At 54.7% G+C, this 8,862-nt stretch overlaps 1 protein-coding gene across 1 annotated transcript in view; it reads left to right on the top strand.

Moving 5' to 3' along the window:
- Nucleotides 1-1,144: 1,144 nt before the first annotated feature.
- CDH23 (cadherin related 23) overlaps nucleotides 1,145-8,862 on the top strand; it is a 182,495-nt gene continuing 174,777 nt past the window's right edge. Inside the window, exon 1 of the mRNA XM_038140800.1 lies at nucleotides 1,145-1,290. The gene's annotated coding sequence lies outside the window, so the exon portion shown is untranslated. The remainder of the gene's footprint in view (nucleotides 1,291-8,862) is intronic.

The following is an 8,862-nucleotide window of genomic DNA, read 5'->3' as shown; positions in this document are numbered from 1 at the left end:
GGGCCAGCTTTGGTGGGGGAATGCCCCAGCCCAGGGAGGACCAGGAGCAGACCTGTGCCCAATTCCAGCCAATCAGCCCCGGAGCTGTGCTAATGGCATCATTAGAAGAAGCTGCTCAATCGAGGTAAAGGCTTAATCACCCCCTCCTGCTGCTGCAGGGGCATTTCCCTACTGGTGCTCCAGGAGGTGAGTGGAGGGGAAGGGTCCTTGCACCCCTGGAAGTGCTGGAGGCCGGGCTGGATGGGGCTTGGAGCACCCTGGTCCTGTGGAAGGTGTCCCTGGCCATGGCAGGGGGGTGGAACGAAGTGATTCTTGATGTCCCATCCAACCCAGACCGTCCTGGGATTCTGTGATTCCCAAGCAAGGCTCCAGAGTGGGCTTCAACAGCATAAATTGTGCTTATTTCTCATTTTAATCAAAACTGGTCGTGATGGGGTGGCACAGCTCCCACGGACCCAAAGCCCTGCCCCTTCCTGGGATGCAGGAGTGCAGAGTCACCCCCTGGGTGAGAGGGTCGGTGTCACCGCAGGCAGCTTTTTGCGGCTCTGTCGCTTCCGAGGCGGCAGAAAGGGGGTGAAGCGGAGGCATTTGGCCATTTTGCCAAAAGCTGCTCGCGGGGCGGTCTGGAGGCAGGAATGTCCTGCCATGCTCAGGGGGGCACAGGAGGGCTGGGTGGGGATGGCGCCTCGGCAGCACGGCAGGTACAGCCCCGCGCCCAGCGAGGCTCCGGGGGAGCAGCAGCAGGGCAGGAACGTCCGTCCGTCCATCCGTCCGTCCCTCCCTCTCTCCGTGCGGCTCTCCGGGCACGCCGTGCCGGATCGCTTTCCCCCCGCTCATCCATGATTTATTTACGTGCTCCGAGCCCTGCCAGCTGCTCCCGCGCACAGGTCAGAGAAACAAAATATTAGCAACAAAAAAAGAAAAGGGAAAAGGAGAGAATGGAACGCGCCGAGGCGGAGTCAAACTTTGGGTACCCAGCGCCCGCTCGGGCTGAAGTTGGGTTCGAGCAGGCGGCTGCGGTCTGCGGGGGGAGCCCGGCTTTTGGGGGGCCAGCCGGGGATTTGGGGTGGCTGGGAGTCCCCAGGGAGGGGTCGGGAGGGGGGGGGGGGAGGAGCCGGCGCTGAAATCCCGGGTACCTGGACGAGGGGCGCTGCGCCGCCCGCGTCAGTGCCTCCCGCGCTCCCTCCCCTTCCTCCTCCTCCTCCTCCTCCTCCTCCCGCGGCTCACGCAGGGCGCAGGGGGGGCATGGGGGGTCGCCGCTGACACCGGGCTCCGAGACATCCACCGCAGGTAATGCCCCGCCGCTTTTCCTCGCTCCTGGGGTTTGTTCACCCGGCAGGGGTGGGATGCGGGGGGCGGGCATCACCCCCTGCCCTTCGCTTCCCGGGGGCCGGCTTGGCGGGGGTCCCCCTTCCCAAACCTTCTCGGTTTGCTTTCAGCCAAAACCGTCTTTTTTTTTGGAGGGCCGAGCCCTGCTCTTATGGTTGTTATTTCGGGCGGGGGGACTCGCCCAGCGCCGTGGTTTCCTTGGCAGGAGAGGGGGAGCCCAACCTTTGTCCCCTTTCCCCAAATATGCCGCTGTGAATGTGCGGGGGTGCCCGCTGTCCTGCCCCTACCCCCGGCTCCAATCGGGAGTTCGGGCGGCTGGGAAGCCGCAAAGTTTCTGGGATGAGCCGGGTTGGAAGTTGGTGCCGGCCGTGGGGATGCCGCGCGTGGGGGCCGAGCCGCAGTGCGAGCGGTGGGATTTTCAAATCCCTTCCGAACATCACGGCAACGGCAGGGAAAGCGTTTCCGAACGCCAAATTGCCCCGAGCCTTTTGCGAAAACACTTTATTTTGGATTATTCCCCCCCCCCCCCCCGCCCCGATTCTTTACTTGCTGCTGCTTTCCCTGGTCTCCCTCAAAACCTGCAGTCCTCCTTTCCTTTAAATTCCGCCTTGCCGGCCACTCTCCTTTCCCCAAGCCGCCTCTCCACCCATCAGCTGGAGCAGAGGGATGCCGGAACGGGACGTTTCCTATGCTGATGTGCGTTTTCTTTGTTGTTGGTTTGGGGTTTTTTTCCTTGTTTTTTTTTTCCCTTCCCTTTTCCCTTTTTCCCCTTGGCGGCAGATTGCTCCTTGGGCAGGAGGGCTGGCAGCGCCGGCTGCTCGCCCCAAGCCTGGCTCCTTCCCGGGATCTCCCCGGCGCATCCTGCCGGAGCCCGGCATGCTCCGTGCGTGTGGGATAGAGCTGGTGCAGTGAGACTTTTCAATTTTAATTTTTATGGTTTTGTTTTTTGGAGGGCGGGAGCCGGGGATAAAGCATTCCCCAGGGATGCTGGCATTTGTGAAAATCCACCCGGTTGTTTCGGCAGAGTGAGTTTTACCTCTGTCTCTCCTTCCCCCCTGTCCTGGGGAAGGAGGGGAGGAGAAAATCGCTGTGCAGTTCCATTTTCCTTCACCACCCCGCTCCCTCCCTCCATCCCCAGCACAAAGCTTTCTTGTTTCTGAAGGAGTCCTAAAAAATACAATGTTTAAAGACCAAGTTGCAAAGCACTATCTTTGTGGGAAACTGTGAAAATTGATGTTGTCCCTTCTTTTTATTTATTTATTATTTATTTATATGTTTTTTTGGTGATAAATGGGAGCAACAGTGTTGGGAAGAGGTGGGAGCAGTGGAGCTTGGCTGAGCCTGGGGAGGGCTCCCAGCCCCTGTCCCTTTTCCCAGCAGCATCACCTGGATGCAGCACCAGAGCCGTTCCTGCTGCAATCATCTCCGGAGGGGTGCCCAGGGCACGGCAGCTCCTCTGTGCCAGGAAACAGGGGCAGTCCTGCCATCCTGCCCTGAGCAGCTGGGGGTGAAAGGACCTCCTAAAAAGGATTCTGTTTATGAAGTTCCTTAGATGTTCTGTGCAGATGGTCTGGAGCACAGATTATTTTTGCGTTTAAGAAGCTTTAGGATATGGGATTGGCTTGGTGAGGGGGCTGGCCTGTGGCCTCTTGTTAGGGTGTAAAATGTCCCAGCTGCTCACAGCCAGGCTGATCCAGCTGGAACACAAACGGCTCCATGTGCGACCTAAAACTTCCCTGTTTTTCCCCTCTAAAGTATCCTGCTTCCTCCAGTAAGACTTCTAATAATGTTGCAGGTGAAATAGGGTCATTCTGGGGCTTTTGTGGCCCAGCACCTACAAATTTCCTGCCCTTGTGCTGATGTTGTTACCTCACTCCATTTCAGGGCGTAGATTCTGCGTCTGAAATGGAGAGAAACTGGGAATTCCAATGGTTAGGACCCAAATCCTGCAGATGCCCTGGATTTTGCCAGGGGTTTGGTGGAGACCAGGAACTGGGGTAGCATTTATACATAGCTTGATGTTTCAGTGTGGGCAGGAGATATTTGCCCATGGGTCCTGGTGAGGTTCAGTCCTGAGGATTAGGTGGGATATTGGGAAGGAATTTTTCCCTGGGAGGGTGGGCAGGCCCTGGATCCCTGGCAGTGCCCAAGGCCAGGCTGGATGGGATTGGAGCAGCCTGGGACGGTGGAAGGTGTCCCTGCCCATGGCTGCATGGTCATAAAGTCCCTTCTGACAGAGGGGCACTCCTGGCACACAGTGACACTTTTCCAGCATCCGTTTCAAGCCCTGTCCTGGGGCCAAGGACCAGGCTTGGGATGGGAACTGCTCGGGGTGTGGGAGGGCTGCGCTGTCCCTTGGGAGCCTCTGGGAGAGCCCGGATTGCTTCGCCCTGATCTGTGTGTTTGATAAAGCCGCTGCTCTCCTGGGAGGAGAGAGGTCCTGCTTGCTTGGAAGGCACTGGGGGCAAATTCCTGATGGAAACGGAGTGGCGTGCCTGTTCCTGAGCGTGCTGCACCTTTGGAAAGGGCATGTAGGAGAGGGACTGGACAGCTCCAAGGGCCCTCAGCCACATTTGGGGTCTCAGGAGGGCTCTCACGAGCAAGCCTGTCACTGGTGATGAACCACTGTCATTAATCCCAATAACTCCATCCCCGCTGCACGCCTTTGTCTTCCCCTTCCATCCCTGCTCTCCTTGGGACTGAGGGGGTTTCTCCTGAGGATCCCCACCTTCCTTTCCCAGTGCTGCCTGTGCTTTTTTCCTGCTCCCTCTATCAGCTGGAACAGCCAGTGGGCCTTGGAGAGGTCTGGAGCAGCAAAGTGCCTCTTGCTGGAAGTTAAATGAGCTTTGTGTGAAAGCAGCAAGGACTGCTTGATTTGGATGAGGCAAGAAATGGCCTGAGAGCCTTTGCAGCTCTGGTTCATCAGTGTGAAGGTGGTTTTTTTTTGGTAGCTTTTCTTACAGTTGTGGTTTTTTTACCCTTCTTCTGAAGCATCCCTTTCCCCACTCTGTTTTAAGATCTAAAATTCCAGTTGCCACAGGCCTGAACAAAACGGCCCTGCTGCTTTTTTTTAGTGTTGCAAACTCCCAGCCTGGAGCTCGGGGGCAGCTGGAGGCAGGGAGACGGGATAAAATCCCAGGTGCTCACAGAGCCAGGGCCCTGGGCTTGCAGCAGTGTCTGCTGAGCATTTACCAAGGGACGTGGACTTGAATAACTCACCCATCTCCTTTGGCAGGGCTTTAAATGCAGCTTGGTGACTGATTGGGAGAGCTGGTGCTGCTGAGGCCGCTGGCTTGCTCTTGAGGCTGATGCTGACTCCTTTACTGCTGTTGTGGGGGGACATCCCGGGGCAAAGCCTCCCTCCTGCTGCAAAAAGGGGCTCCTTGCCTTGGAAGCTGCAGCTGGACGCGGCAAGGAGGGAGGTGCTGAGGCAGTCCCTTCCAGCAGACGCTTTTTTTCCCCTTCTAATCCTTCACACACATCTTGTCCTCTCCTTTCCCTTGAAACCCCCTGAACCAAGCAGAGCCCGCGTGCCCAGGCGTGGAGCCCCCAGGATGTGTGGGCAGGGCTGGGTGGCAGCAGCACAGGCATGCTCAGGGATCCTGTGAGGGAGCCTGAGGATGTTGGACCCTTCTCCTGCACCCTTTGATGGCAGTGCTTGGAAGCCCATCCAGGCTGCTGCCTCCTTCCAGGCAGGGCGCAAGAAGAAAGTGTCTGGCGTCCCCTCCCTGAGCAGCCTTGCAGCCAGGCCTTCAGCAGCTTCCCTTTGCCACTTTGTCCGTTCCTGTGCGTTTTCTGGGAGCCTGGGGAGAAGCTCCTGTCTTGTGAGACCAGACTGTGGGTGTCACTTCACTGCATTCAGCCTTCCACTTCCTCCTAGAGCAAGAATTCCCACCCTTCCTCCCCCTCCTCCTTTTTTTTTCCTCCTTTAAGCCAAGCTCTGTTGCTGTTGGCTGCTTTTCCACCTTTTCATCCCACGTTAGCATCATCTGCTCCTCAGCTTTGCTGTGCTCATTCCCTGTTTTGGAGCAGCCCAGGAGCCTCTTGGCTTGGTCTCCATGCCCCATCCCAGCCTTCCTCCTTGCTCAGGAGCTGCTGCTCCAGCTCAAGAGAGGTTTTGTGATGGAAAATGGTTGCTATGATGCCTATGGTGACTAGCAACCAGTGCTGGAGGCTCCCTTGAGCCAGTGCTGCCCCACTTAAAAAGGAAGAAATTGGGAATTCCTACTTCTCTCTCCCCAAAAATGAAGCTGCCCTCGCCACGGAGGGGTGGGTGGCAGTGACTGAGGCAGCAGGGAGTGGGGGCTCTCTTCCCAAAGCTCCCAGGGTGTTATTTTGGTGCCCCATGGATGCAGAAGTTCAGTTGGATGCATGATTTGGCTTTTCCTTGGAGATGCCACAGTTGTGGTGAAATCTTTGTATGTTCCTTACGCAGAGCTGGGGGGTTATTGGGATTGTCTTGTGTCAGGGGCTTGGAAAAGCCATGTCATTCCCCATTTCATGGGAAAACCCATGTCACTGCCAAGCCCATGTCATTCCCTGTGTCATTATTCCCAAACCCATGTCATCATTTCCAAATCCATATCATTCCCAAACCCATGCCATCATCCCCAAACCCATGTCATTCCCCATGCCATCATTCCCAAACCCATGTCATTCCCCATGCCATCATTCCCAAACCCATGTCATTCCCAAACTCATGCCATCATTCCCAAACTCATGCCATCATCCCCATGCCATCATTCCCAAACTCATGCCATCATCCCCATGCCATCATTCCCAAGCCTATGTCATTCCCAAACCCATGTCATCATTCCCAAACCCATGCCATCATTCCCCATGTCGTTATTCCCAAGCCCATGTCATTCCCCATGCCATCATTCCCAAACCCATGTCATTGCCAAGCCCATGTCATTCCCCATGCCATCATTCCCAAATCCATGTCATTCCCAAACCCATGTCATTCCCCATGCCATCATTCCCAAACTCATGCCATCATCCCCATGCCATCATTCTCAAACCCATGCCATCGTTCCCAAACCCATGTCATTCCCCATGCCATCATTCCCAAACCCATGTCATTCCCCATGCCATCATTCCCAAACCCATGTCATTCCCCATGCCATCATTCCCAAACCCATGCTATCATCTCCATGCCATCATTCCCCGACCCATGTCCTTCCCCATGCCGTCATTCCCAAGCCCATGTCATTTCCAACCCAGGTCCAGCCTTCCTGCCAGGACTGGGAAGTTTCAAGGTGACACTTCCTCCTGGGCCTGGGTTTTTGGTGAAATGATGTCTTTCTGTGGCTAATGTTGGTTTCCTGAGGGAAAGCAAACGTCTGGAAGCACCAAGCAGAACACTTCCACTCCTGTCCTTGGTTTAAAATGGAAATCAACTGCTGGAAGGGAGGAAAACTTTTGGGTGTTAAGTAAGGAGCAGCTCCAGCTTTTTCCCTGGAAGAAGAAAGGTTTGAGTGCCCCAGCTGGGGCGTGCAGAACTTTGTGGGGAGAAAACACCCCTGTCTCCAGCCCCAGCTTTGGTTTTGGGGTGAAGGAAGAGGAGAGAGGGTTTTCCATGCTCTTTTCTCCTGCAAACACCCTCTCAGGTGGGCTGTGGCAGGTGCCAGCAGCTGTGCCCCTTATTCCCTGTGGGCATCCATATTCCCCCTCCCCTGTGCATATCAATATCCTGGCCTGTATTTATTTAACGGGGGAATTTTATTTCCTTTCGCTGCAGGGAATAGCAAGGAAAAAAAATTAAAAAAAAAAAAGAAGAAGGGGGCAAATTTTTTCACTGGGAACAAATCTCATTTTCAAGAGTCCTGACAAAATGAGCCATAAAATTACAATATTTCAAAGTGCTTTGTAATTCTAGCGTGGATGGCTCTTCATCATGGAATCTGAAAGCTCAGAAAATATAAAACTCATTAGATTAAAATAAACCACCTACCGCACGGGAGAAAAGCTTATTTATCAATATCAATTTACTTCTGATTACCCTGTTCTGCAATTTGTTATTTTTGGGAATTATGATTTGGGTATGGCTCACGCCAATATGGGGGTGGGCATAAAAAAAAAAAATCAGGATTAACTTGTAATTTTTTTTCCTTTTCAATCCTACTTATTGTAAAGCCCTGGCCAAGAGGCGATAATGAGGAGAAAAGGTGCATTTCTAGCAGAGCTTTTTTTTTAAGGAGCAGAGGGGAAGCTGGGGAAGCAGGAGAGGCTGGTGTTTTTGGTGTGAGGGGTGGTGTCAAGCCATCTGCTTGGCCAAAGGGGATGCCAGGGCTGGTTTTTTTGGGATGGGTGGTTGGTGGAGGGCCAGCTCCTGGCTGCTCTTCCAAGGTGGCCCCAGCGATGGAGGAAGTCTGGGGGAGAGGGGGGTCCTCCAAGTGGCACCTCAGGTACTTCCACCCCACCTCCCACATCAGATCCTCTGGGGGGGCTCTGCTGTCCCTCTTTGGGCCACTTCATTGCAGGAAAAGGGGTGTTTTTGGGAAGGCACCCCCAGTTCCCTCCTGTGGCAGCTTTGATTTGCGCTTCCATTTCTTCTTGGCAGCGCGGAGCGAGTGAAGAGGCTGGGGTTGGAAATTCTGAGGCTCGAGCATCACAGTACTGCTGCTTGGGGAAGGCAAGGCCGGGTTAGGGCACGGGGGTGTTGGGGGTGACTGAAGGTGCCAGCGTGGAGCAGCTCTGCCAGCCAGACTGCGGGAGGGCAGCTCGGGCGGAGGCGATGGCGCGTTCCGTGTGTGCAGAGCAGCACCCCCTTAAAGTTTATTTTAAGATAAACCAGTCCAGGGGCAGAGCCTGGCAGTGCTGCTGAGGCACCCCGAGAGCTGGAGCAGTGAGGTGAGGTGCCAGGAGGCTCCTGGAGCACGGCCAGGATGCAGCAGGTGGGATTTGCCACGTTTAGGGATGCAGCAGTGCTGTAGAGGCAGGGAAAAAGGCACTTCCCGGGCTTGGGAAGGAGGAGGCATTTGGAGAAACAGGCTGAAAGACCTCTGCTTGAGCTGATTCCTGAGCTTTGAAGCCCTGGATGTGTTTGCACTGTGGTGTTTCCTCAGCTTCCCATTTCTGGAGGCTCTGTCTGCAGCTCCTTGGGAGCAGCTGCCAGCGGAGGGGGAAGCCTCTGGTTTAACATCAGTGCCTTGGCAGCCGGGAGGAGACAGCACCTGAGCTCCCAGGGACATTGCCATGCCGGGAACTGCAGCGAGTGCTTCCTCCAAAGAGCCTCTTTCAGGCACAAGGTGCAATTTAATCTGCTCTTAGTCGCATTTTTTTAAGTTCTCCCCAGAGGCTTCTGGATCCCGTTCCTTAAATGTGCAGCGTTCGAGTGAAGCATCTCGAAGAACCAGTGAAGAGCTGCAATATTAATGAAGACAGAGAAAATCAAAATGACATTTCAGGCAATTACTGACATAATGAAGTGACTGACTTGGAATATCCAATATTTAGATTTATCATGGCACTCGAAAGGGGATGCTGTCAGCTGCCTTTATTCCTACATCACATAAATTGTTTCTCCACTGC

The sequence above is a fragment of the Motacilla alba genome, chromosome 6, assembly GCF_015832195.1.
Source record: "Motacilla alba alba isolate MOTALB_02 chromosome 6, Motacilla_alba_V1.0_pri, whole genome shotgun sequence".
In the NCBI taxonomy this organism is placed as follows: Eukaryota; Metazoa; Chordata; class Aves; order Passeriformes; family Motacillidae; genus Motacilla; species Motacilla alba.
Note: the sequence above shows the minus strand (reverse complement) of the source record. Positions and strands in the feature narration are given on the sequence as shown.